The 11,912-nt window shown below is 51.5% G+C and overlaps 1 protein-coding gene across 2 annotated transcripts in view; it reads left to right on the top strand.

Moving 5' to 3' along the window:
• The first annotated feature begins 8,062 nt into the window (after positions 1-8,062).
• LOC146839441 (transmembrane protein 176B-like) overlaps positions 8,063-11,912 on the top strand; it is a 112,302-nt gene continuing 108,452 nt past the window's right edge. The window contains exon 1 of one of the 2 annotated variants that reach the window (XM_085651491.1): positions 8,063-8,278. The gene's annotated coding sequence lies outside the window, so the exon portion shown is untranslated. The remainder of the gene's footprint in view (positions 8,279-11,912) is intronic. The other variant, XM_085651492.1, reaches the window with a different exon arrangement.

The raw sequence follows: 11,912 nt of genomic DNA, 5'->3' as shown, positions 1-11,912 counted from the left end.
TGCCCGGCGAGCCTCCACCTGGGGAGGTGGGGGAGGCCCGTCCGCGTCGCCTCCCCCCGCCAGGGCACCAGCCCTCATTAAAGAAAGAAGAAGAGAAAGCGGAAAGGCCCGCACAGCGTGGCGGGCTCCGCCTTGGTGTTGCCAGAACTTCGGCGCTTCGTATAGCCTCCGGCCTATTCGCACAATCGCCCGCCACTGATGTCAAGGGATTTTTGCATGGCTTTTATAGCCCAAAGTCAACTAAGAGGGACCGCCCAAAACAGGCCAATGTTGCGATTTCGAGGAAGGAGAGGCGAGGACGGTGTCACGTGGACGTTAAGGCTTTGGGATGGAGGTTGCAGCAGACTGTCATGTAAATAGTTGTTTTAAAACGTGTTTTAACCTGTTTACCCTGTTGGTGTGTTTGTTATATCCTATAAGTTATTAAAATGTTATAACTACATTACTTCGTTGGAGTGTTTGTACATATTTGTAGTTTGATGACGAGCACAAGGAGGTTACTGTGCAATCGGAAAAATAACATAGCCCAATTGTGCGCGATCTAGCCCTAGTTTGGTGACGTCGATGGTGGGTGTCAGCAGGCTTCCGTTTGTGCGGGATTTTGTCATGCTTATTGGGCGGGGTGGGCAGTAGGGCAGACATGTTTAGGTAGCGAGAGTAATGGAGTCGGGCTACCTCGCAGTCGTCTCGACCGTGAGCTTGACTCCTTCCCTTGGTTTCATATGTCCCACACAGGGCTAACTCCTAGCGTTATTTTAGTTTTTGTAAGGTCAAAAAGGATCCTACCAGTGCCTTTACTATCTTGTCGATTCCTGTTCGTTCATCCTTAGTTAATCGATTCATTCTGGTGGACTCTTTCTTTCCTATCTCATGGTCGTCTAGCGTTGTAGTCGACGTTGGGTTCGGCACAAGAGGCTCAGCCGGCGCGGAGGCCGTGAGGGCCGAGGCCCCTGTACTGCTTTCGCTCGTGTTCGGGGGTTGTGGGTGTTGCACTATTGATTGGGAGGGTGCATACGGAGGGGGCATGTAAATGATCGGGGGACCTAACAGTAATTCGTCATTCGTTCGCTGCTTGGAGGACAACTCAGGGTAGAGCAGAGAAGGGGTCCTAACAGCGTACTGGCCTGAGGTTTCGGGCTCCTGTCTTAGTTTAGTTTCCCTTCTCTCCTTTATGTCTTCTTCTAACTTTCTAGCGGCAAGGTGAGCTGCCTTTCGTAATTCCTTTTCTGCTTTTACTTCTTCCCTCTTTTTCCGTTGCGTCGCTTCTTTGCGCCACATGCCAATACTGTCAAGCATAGTAGGCGTCGTCTTATTGCTACGCAGAGCTACTTCTAGCGCTTCTATCTTGCGGTCGTCGAAGGATCCCATCAGTGGCCACTGACTTTCGGGGTCCTTCTTGGTATATTTATGCCACAGCTTGCTATAGGCTACGGCGACTAGTCCATATTTAGTGAACATGTCCTTATTAGGGGTGCCTTCCAGTGGAGCCGGATGGTTCACCTCTAATAAGCGGTCCGGGCAGAACCAACTACCAATCAGTGGGGAGAAGATAGGCATGACGGGTTTCAACGGGGACAAAAGTCAGCACTACCTATCTTTTCACTGCTTGCAAAGACTAGACAGAATATCTCTATTCTTCGTTATTTGTAAGCAGAGAATACCTCCAAAGAACCAATATCGAACAACTAGTGTTCGGACAATCAATCAATCAATCAATGGGGAGATAAAGATAGGCACGACGGGTTTCAACGGGGACAAAAGTCTGCGTTACCTACCCTTCACTATTTGCAAAGACTAGACAGAATATTCCTATTCTACGTTATTTGCAAACAGAGAATATCTCAAAAAGCACTATTCTTCAAAACAATCAATGTTCGGACAATCAATCAATGGGGAGATAAAGATAGGCACAACGGGTTTCAACGGGGACAAAAGTCTGCGTTACCTACCCTTCACTATCTGCAAAGGGAGAGAGAGAGAGTATTTCTACTCCTCCCCGTTTGTAGACAGCGAATATCTCAAAAAAGAACAATCAATGAGCAATACTAGAATTTCCAAAGCTTCAAACAATCAATCAATTATTTCTCAATTTGTCGTGTATCACGACCTTACCCGGACCGCGTGGACAGTTTCTCGTCTTCCGCCTCCAGCGCCCGATCGTCCTCTACTCTCCGTATTTGCCGCGGCACTCCTGATGGTTCCCAGTCAGGACCGTAGATCACTCGAGAGAGGTCTGCTCGGAACCAGTGAAGTTCGGATGATCGGCTGCCAGACGAGGGTCTATTGGGCAGGAGCTCTCCCGATCGTTGCAGTCGTTCACTCTGTCGTCGGGACCTCTCCCACTGGATCCACGTGTCGCTGATGGGCCCCACGTTTGGGACGCCAATTGTTAAATGGTAGCGGCAGTTTCAGTCGGTATCCTTTCAAGTATTTGCCCGGCGGTAATCGCCTCTCATACCACTCGATAATTTACCAATAAAAGAGGCAGGCGCCGGAGACTGGAAGGCAGGAAACAAGGTTTTATTCCGTCGGAGCAGAACACATCAGATCAGACAGCAAGGTATCGTCACGAGGTGCTCTAACTGCATCTCTGAGACCTGGTCTCTTATACACTGGTTTATTGCTTTATTACACATAGTACATTCTCGAGATTCCCTTGATGTGCGGGGGAATATCCCCTGAAGCCCCGGTTCAGATCCGTTCCCACACATAGATACAGTAGAAGTTCCCACCCCATCCACAGTAGGAGATGGCTATTGCGCAGCAGGGTATTCCGCCAATTCCTGGGGGTGTGTGCGACCGGTCGGGTCTCAGGGAGTAGGGGCTTTGATCTACTGTAATCCCTTTGATGTGGGGTGTTTCCCTTACAGTAGGGGCAATAAACTGCATCCGCAGGGCTAGGTGATGGCCTGGGACCAGTTCGGACAAGGGGGCGCAGAGGAAGGGGGTTATCAAAGGAGAGGCATGACCATGTATGGGTTGTCGGTCGGAAGTGGTTCCGTAGCAGGGTCGCGCAGAAGGAGAGGGTTTATGGCCTGTATGAGAGAGCAGGGGTGGCCAGCGCGCGGGGGATGCTTGCAGCGCCAAGGGGACCGCGCTGGCGATTGACAATGAGTGGGGTGCCTAAAATGGCGGCCGTGCATTCGCTGTGCAAGATGGCGCAGATAATGTTCAGTTTGCAAGCTAAATTTCCACATCTGTACAGGCACATCACTCAGACAAGTGTGAGTGACATGTATTGCTAACGATTTTATGATTTGTTCATGGATGGTGGGTGTGTCACCTCTGCAGAGAGGCTGTTTAGGGTCTCACGTATTCGAACTGCCAGTTCTGTGTGTCACAGTTAGTAGGGTATCCCACTCTTTGGCGTTTCACATGTGTCCAAATTCATTCCATTTGGGCTGCCATTTGTGTCTTACAGGTGGCAACAGGGCTCCTTTTGGGGTCAGATTTGTACCACCATGATGCAGGGATGCCCCCTGTGACTCTAGTCCCACAACATGGGCAACATGTATGTAAGTGGGAGTCGCTGCCCCTACATTCGTCCATGCTTTCATAATTGATTGATCATGGTCATGACAAGTCTGTGTGCAGGAGGGGTTGATTGTCCCCCTGCAATGTGAAGGGGAGATGCGGTTTTGCAGTGTGTACCATGCATGTTTCAGCATTGGCGCTGTTTACATGCAGACTGCATGTCAATGTACATTGTGACTGTGAGGAGATGCCTATTTGATGCGGGACAATGGTCAGTTGTTCTACGTCACGGATGTGGGGTTGTGCTCGTACATTGTCATCTCACCGTTTTTTTTACTCTGCTTTTATGGTGCATTTTCACGCATGACGCGTGGGAATTGCCGGCCTATCGCTGGTTAGCGATGATTTTTGTATCGCGATTGGCCTCATCGCTACTATTTTCGCGTTTCACTTTTTTTGGCGTCACGTAAATTTTTACACGGTCATTTGACGTGTTATCGTGGGACTATCGCATGGTACCGCCGTGTTGAGAATACCACGTTAACACAGCATTCTTTTCCCGCGATAGACTGCGATGTGAAGAGTTGCGTTAAGCTAATTTTGCGGTAGTATCACACGTTCTTGAGAATATGCCCCTAGGTCGATCAATTCAGACGCCGTAGCAGCAGATTCCCTCAGTGCTCGTTTGCCTGGAAACGGGAGCCAAGATGTGACTGTGCCACTATTTAAATGGAGGTTCCTATGTGCAATTATTCTGGTTCTTACGGCCTTTGCCCACATCCTTCCACTGCTTTGGATCTCTTCCCAACACAATTTTGAGACTTTAACCATCTCACCATCCTCCAACAATGTGTTAAAATATCTTAGAGCCCGAGTAGAGGCCGCCATGTTCCAAGAAACCAGATTGCATTCTCTCCTTATGTCCTGAACCATGGTACCTTGGGGGAGGGATAAAAGTCTTTTAAGTACTACCCCTTCCAATCCATCCCATTCATAGGTTGGATCAAGGGATGGTTTCCAGGTGTTGCGTTAGGTTTGAACTGGTGAGTTTTCTTCCTCAGATTCCTTTGCGTAAGTGTGATGCACCGCTGCCCCAGCAGTTTGTTTGGGAAACTTGTTAGCCGTTGGAATCTCTTTGAGGGGCCACTTTGAACCTGGCAAAGCTGTCTCCCCTCTCTGGTCTTCTGGAAAGAGACTCCCAGCTCTCTGGTCATTTGGCCCCAGTTTGTTAGAAGAAGATTGCTTGGGTGATCCTGAAGACAGGATCTCAAGTCATCGAGCCATTTGGCAACCTGGGATGAATGATAAGGGTGGTACTTGATTCGTTTTACCAGGTTCATTTGTTCTTCTCCCGTTGGATGACCTTGGTCTTGACCTGTGTCAGCTATCGGCTAGTTTAATTTGAAGCTTGCAACCAGAGGATTATGATCACTTTCGGTGTGATTTACGATGTAAAAGCTCTGCAGGTAGTGGATCAAGCCACTTGACAAGAAAATGTAGTCAATAGTCGAGATTTTCTTAAACGTGGGAGAGGCTTGCAGACATATGGGTGAGGCTTGCAGGCAGTGTCGCACTGGGAGAGGGTTGCAGCCAGTGTGGCACTGGGAGAGGATTGCAGGCAGTGTGGCACTGGGAGAGGGTTGCAGGCAGTGTGGCACTGAGAGAGGCTTGCAGGCAGTGTGGCACTAGGAGAGGCTTGCAGGCAGTGTGGCACTGGGAGAGGGTTGCAGGCAGCGTGGCACCGGGAGAAGGGTGGCACCGGGAGAGGCTTGAAGGCAGTGTGCCACTAGGAGAGGCTTGCAGGCAGTGTGGCACTGGGAGAGGGTTGCAGGCAGTGTGGCACTGGGAGAGGATTGCAGGCAGTGTGGCACTGGGAGAGGATTGCAGGCAGTGTGGCACTAGGAGAGGCTTGCAGGCAGTGTGGCACCGGGAGAAGGGTGGCACTGGGAGAGGCTTGAAGGCAGTCAGGCACTGGGAGAGGCTTGCAGGAAGTGTGGCACTGGGAGAAGCGTTGCAGGCAGTGTGGCACTGGGAGAAGGGTTGCAGGCAGTGCGGCACTGGAAAAAGGGTTGCAGGCAGGGTGGCACCGGGAGAAGGGTTGCAGGCAGCAGTGTGGCACCAGGAGAAGGGTTGCAGGCACCAGTGTGGCACCGGGAGAAGGGTTGCAGGCAACAGTGTGGCACTGGGAGAAGGGTTGCAGGCAGTGTGGCACTGGGAGAAGGGTTGCAGACAGTGTGGCACTGGGAGAGGGTTGCAGGCAGTGTGGTACTGGGAGAGGGTTGCAGGCAGTGTAGCACTGGCGGAGGGTTGCAGGCAGTGTGGCACCGGGAGAAGGGTTGCAGGCAGTGTGGCACTGGGAGAAAGGTTTCAGGCAGTGTGGCACCGGGAGAAGGGTTGCAGGCAGTGTGGCACTGGGAGAAAGGTTTCAGGCAGTGTGGAAATGGGAGAAGGATTGCTGGCAGCAGTGTGGCACCTGGAGAAGGGTTGCATGCAGTGTAGTACTGGGAGAGAGTTGCAGGCAGCAGTGTGGCACCGGGAAAAGGGTTGCAGGCAGCAGTGTGGCACCTGGAGAAGGGTTGCAGGAAGTGTGGCACTTGGAGAGGGTTGCAGGCCGTGTGGCACTGGGAGAGGGTTGCAGGCAGTGTAGTACCGGGAGAGGGTTGCAGGCAGTGTGGCACCGGGAGAGGGTTGCAGGCAGTGTGGCACCGGGAGAAGGGTTGCAGGCAGCAGTGTGGCACCGGGAGAAGGGTTGCAGGCAGTGTGGCAAAGGGAGAGGCTTGCAGGCTGTGTGGCACCGGGAGAAGGGTTGCAGGCAGTGTGGAACCGGGAGAAGGTTTGCAGGCAGTGTGGCACCGGGAGAAGGGTTGCAGGCAGTGCGGCACCGGGAGAAGGGTTGCAGGCAGTGCAGCACCAGGAGAAGGCTTGCAGGCAGTGTGGCACCGGGAGTAGGGTTGCAGGCAGCACTGTGGCACCGGGAGAAAGGTTGCAGGCAGCAGTGTGGCACCAGGAGAAGGGTTGCAGGCAGCAGAGTGGCACTGGGAGACGGGTTGCAGGCAGCGTGGCACCGAGAGAAGGGTTGCAGGCAGTGTGGCACCGGGAAAAGGGTTGCAGGCAGTGATGCACTAGGAGAAGGGTTGCAGGCAGCAGTGTGGCACCAGGAGAGGGTTGCAGGCAGTGTGGCACTGGGAGAGGCTTGCAGGCAGTGTGGCACTGGGAGAGGCTTGCAGGCAGTGTGGCACTGGGAGAGGCTTGCAGGCAGTGTGGCACCGGGAGAAGGGTTGCAGGCAGTGCGGCACTGGGAGAGGGTTGCAGGCAGTGTGGCACTGGGAGAGGGTTGCAGGCAGTGTGGCACTGGGAGAGAGGAGCAGGCAGTGTGGCACCGGGAGAAGGGTTGCAGACAGTGTGGCACTGGGAGAAGGGTTGCAGGCAGTGTGGCACCGGGAAAAGGGTTGCAGGTAGTGTGGCACCGGGGGAAGGGTTGCAGGCAGTTTGGCACTGGGAGAAGGGTTGCAGGCAGTGTGGCACCAGGAGAAGGGTTGCAGGCAGAGTGGCGGTAGGAGAGGGTTGCAGGCAGTGTGGCACTGGGAGAAGGGTTGCAGGCAGTGTGGCACTGGGAGAGGGTTGCATGCAGTGTGGCACCGGGAGAAGGGTTGAAGGCAGTGTGGCACCGGGAGAATGGTTGCAGGCAGCTGGGAGAGGGTTGCAGGCACTGAGGCACTAGGAGAGCCTTGCAGGCAGCTCGGCACCGGGAGAAGGGTTGCAGGCAGCTGGGAGAGGGTTGCAGGCACTGAGGCACTAGGAGAGCCTTGCAGGAAGCTCGGCACCGGGAGAAGGGTTGCAGGCAGTGTGGCACCGGGAGAGGCTTGCAGGCAGTGTGGCACCGGGTGAAGGGTTGCAGGCAGTGTGGCGTTAGGAGAGGGTTGTAGGCAGTGTGGCACCGGGAGAACGGTTGCAGGCAGTGTGGCACCGGGAGAAGGGTTGAAGGCAGTGTGGCACCGGGAGAAGGGTTGCAGGCAGTGTGGCGTTAGGAGAGGGTTGTAGGCAGTGTGGCACTGGGAGAGGCTTGCAGGCAGTGTGGCACCGGGAGAAGGGTTGAAGGCAGTGTGGCACCGGGAGAAGGGTTGCAGGCAGCTGGGAGAGGGTTGCAGGCACTGAGGCACTGGGAGAGCCTTGCAGGCAGCTCGGCACCGGGAGAAGGGTTGCAGGCAGTGTGGCACTGGGGGAAGGTTTGCAGGCAGTGTAGCACTGGGAGAGGGTTGCAGGCAGTGTGGCACCGGGAGAAGGGGCACTGGCAGAAGGGTTGCAGGCAGTGTGGCACTGAGAGGTGAGCAGGCAGTGACCCAGTGAGGGAGATAGTGGCAGTGACTAATACATGCTGATACAGCGTCACTACCAGAGTCTGACGCAGGAGGGCGCTAGAGTCTTGATAACAGAAGGCCCCATTCCTCCTCCTCCTTCCCACAGCTCCAGGCAGCCAGACCTCGGCCAATAGCCCAGCTCTACTGGCCCAGTGCCCGGTAGAGGGCGGCCCGCCCGAAGCAGAGGTCACCCGAGGCCGCATCCAGCCCAGCGCTGGCTCTCCCAAACTCCCCTGAGAGAAGTGTGAATAACAGGTTCCCTTCGAGCCGTGCGCCTCATATGTACATTTCTTAGTACTTAAAGTAGTGGCAGCTAGCGCCCTGAAGGGAAGCGTGCGCAGCGCTCGTCTCCAGGAGAGCGCACGTGCAGAAGATCACACGTGTCCAGATCTTGAAAAGGAAGAAAGGCCCGTGATGGTGGAGACTTGAGCCGCTCTACTCACGAGGTATTTGTGAATATTGGAGAATGGTAACATTGCTGCACCTGTGACCGCGCAGGGGCGCCCACCAGGCTGGCATGGGATTCAAGGCGGCCCTGGCATGTGCTTTAGTGCCGTAGACATATAGAAGCCAGCCTGGCCTTCCAGGGAGGGTTTAGGGATTCCCGACTTAAATGCAGTATGTGGGATGACTCCCTAGCCCACCTGTGCCCACCCACCCACAGCTGCCATTCGACCCCGGGGCACCAGGCTTGGCATCGGTCAGTCCAACTTATGGCCACTTATGCTGTGAAGTGTAGGCCTTCTTATAGCGCCTAAAACAACTTTCTGTATAGATCGAGTTGAACGCTTTTCTATGTCCTCGCAGGGCTTTGCAGAGGAGGCCCTGTCCTGGGAGCACGTGCAGCCTCCTACTGCAGGAGACAGTAGTGACACTGCGCGTGCCCTGTCCTGGGAGCACGTGCAGCCAGCCTCCTACTGTAGGAGTGATAGTGCGCGTGCCCCACAGACCGCTGCCTGCAAACCCCTGCACTGCCCCCTAGAGGTCACAGGCGTGTTTGCCTCTTGCTCTCACGTTTGTTAAAGAGTGAGGGCAAGGATTAGAGAATGACCCGCAGGTTTGTTGTCGCTGAACAATTTTACCAGTCTGTTATATAGTGCCTCTGCCTTACATAGAACATTTGGATATACTGTTGTTGTCACCAAAACCAAATTGGTGATCATGTTATCAGTGTTGAAAAGATGAAAGTCTGAGTCAGTCTAGCTGGGATTTGAATGTGCTGATCACAAGCAAACCACAGCAACGTGAAATTAACTCGCTGAGCTACTTGTTATTGTTGCATTTTTATATAGCGAGAACCCGACCAGAAGGCGTCGCAGCGCTTTACTTCAGTGCACGCGGCGAGCAGCAGTCACGTCACGTTACCCAGGGCCACACCTTCGTTTCTTCTAGGAGCACGGGTTGGCCGTCTACTTGGCGCTAGTTGAGGAAGTGGCATTCCAGCTCCGAGTTCGCTGTTGCCACCTGGAAACTCACACTCCTACCTTTGTTGTTTTGGGTGAATGACACTGGATTCTAATGTTTGTGCTTGAATTTCACAAGGCCGTTCAAGTATCTCGCTTAATACCTGTTTTTGTAGAGCAAGGGGTGCTTGTCCAGAAGGCATTTTGGGGCCAGATGTACGACCCTTTTTTGCGGCCGCAAACAGAAGTACCTCCCGTTTGCGGCCGCCCAAAAAAACCAAGCATTGGCATAGCCAATGGGTCTCGCCTTTGGGACCTTATACGTTTTTAGCCATGCAACAGTTGATGTGGTTGCACCAAGGATATTGTGCTGGATAACTAAACACTTATAAGGTTCCAAAGGCGAGACCTATTGGCTATGCCAATGCTTGTTTAAAGGAGGCCTCGAAACGGGTCTCTATCGGGCTCTGTTTTGCGCCCTGGCACAGGCGGTCCGTTTTTTCCAGACTGCAGTGACAGCTGGCACATCGATGTGCACTGGCTCACGTCTTACTAGTGGCAAAGTTACGACATGACGTCATGCCGGTGACCCTTGTAGGGGAAAGAGACTCATTTTCTCTCTGGATTTCCTTCTCTTTTTGAAACTCAGGAAATTGTCGTGGTGTCACCAGGGCTTTAAGTGTAAGCTTTTTCAACATTGTATACAAGCCATAGCTGCTGCTTATTTATCTTATGCAACTAACAACCATTGACAAAGCTCCTAAACCAACTAATAGCTTCCATATACAAAAAAGTATTCCAGATTCCAAGGTCAGCTTCCCCAGCTCAGGTCCGGCTGGAATTCGGTCTCATAAATGAAGTCGTTGGCAGAAGGTATGAGACGGTGAAAACCTGGTACCGCTTTAAGCTAAATGCTGTAAAATCAAAAATCAACAAGGCCATCTGGACTGAACTTAATCAAGATACATCTTCTCCTTTTAATCAATACCTTTGTAAACCCCTTTCGGTCACATGTACGACGGAAATATGGAACAAAAACTTACCATACCAATCGTTCAAACAAGTCGTAAATAAAGCTTCAAAAACTCATTCATTGCTATTGGACAAAAATATTCTAAGATCAAGGTCGCATGCTTGGATGGTGATAAACCACTATAAGTCCCTCGCACCGGCAGCTTATTTATGTGAAACTTACTCAATTAACATAAAAAAACAACTTATGGCACTGCGTTTTGGATCATTACCATCTCAGGCTGAGCAGCCAGCTTGGCGGCACACAGGCCCTATATCGTGCCGGCTGTGCAATCATTATAAAGAAGACTTTATTCATATAATCTGCACATGTAAAAAATTGCGGGTTGAACGTGTAATCTTTCTAAAGACAAGTTTCAATGAAAGAAGAATTAGATCCTGTAGAGCCGCAATAATGGCATGCCTAAGCCCCTCAGACCCTCCATTGCATAGTAGACTGATCAAATTTCTTAAAGCCTTCAAAAAGCATTGCTAAAAAGGGTCAGAAGTTGGACAAATGATGTTTAATTTTCTGCTTGAATTTTTAAAAAATAAAACGATTTTATACTAAATTGCTGTTTTTAACTCTTCAGTGTAATTTTGTGCTTTTGCTACCTGTTTTAGATTATTATGGTTTTAATTAACTAAATAATAAACATTACTTACTTACATTGACAAAGCCAATAGTCCTAACTTGTTGTAGGTATGATGTTACTTGTTTTATCATATATCTGGATGCTATGACAGCAACAGCAAAATACAAGTCGGGCGGCACACTCTGCTAAGCACAGATTTATAGCTTACAAGTTTTTAAGCCACGCCCTTAATTACATCGGCCACGCCCCTTTGAGAGACCCCCCAGTTTTTTCACCCGACTTAAAGCCCAGATGAGCGTGATATATCCCAAGCAGCTTTAACTCTCGGATCCGACTTTCACGGGTCCTAAAGGGGAAAAACTCGTCATCTCCTCATTGCTAGTTGTCTCCTGCAGCGAGCACGTGGACGAGTGGTTATAGCTTAACTGCACCTTCAAGGGGGAAAAGTAGGTTAAAGGTTTAATCTACAAAAGACGAGCTAAAATGTTAATTCCCATTGGAGTTAGTTTAAACAGTTGCATCATTCTTACTGTTGCATGTGCTTTACTTATACATTGTGACTGTCAAGCATTGCTGAAGTGCCACTACTTCTGAGCGCCTCAACTATGCCAGAGAGACCCTCCAAGGTGTGTGTGGTGTTAAATATTGCAGACTGTTTGAAGAGGAGGAAAATCACGCGACGGTGAGAACAGAATAGGGTCACATGTAAAAAACGACGCAAAGCACCCTGGCTCAAAAAATGAGCAAGGCATGTTGGGCGAGTTTATGTATCTGAGTAAGTCTGGCAAAAAAACACATGGTCTATATTGCGCAAAGTGTGTAAGTGCCCATTTTAGGCACGGTATTTGTGTGCGTAATGAGCTCGTCTGTCAGACTAAAGCCGGTGGTAAAGGTGTGCGCTGGTTGTGCTCAGTTATTCACATTGGTAGACTGAAACGGGTACAGATTTCATTGGTCACTGTTTTCACCCTGCCTGCCACCAGGGTCTGTCACTGCAACAACGGTGCCCTTTTGTGTAAAGAGGTGGCCGCATTTAGCATTTTCAACTCCTCTTGCAACTGTGAGAACAC

The sequence above is a fragment of the Triturus cristatus genome, chromosome 4_1, assembly GCF_964204655.1.
Source record: "Triturus cristatus chromosome 4_1, aTriCri1.1, whole genome shotgun sequence".
NCBI classification, from domain to species: Eukaryota; Metazoa; Chordata; class Amphibia; order Caudata; family Salamandridae; genus Triturus; species Triturus cristatus.
Note: the sequence above shows the minus strand (reverse complement) of the source record. Positions and strands in the feature narration are given on the sequence as shown.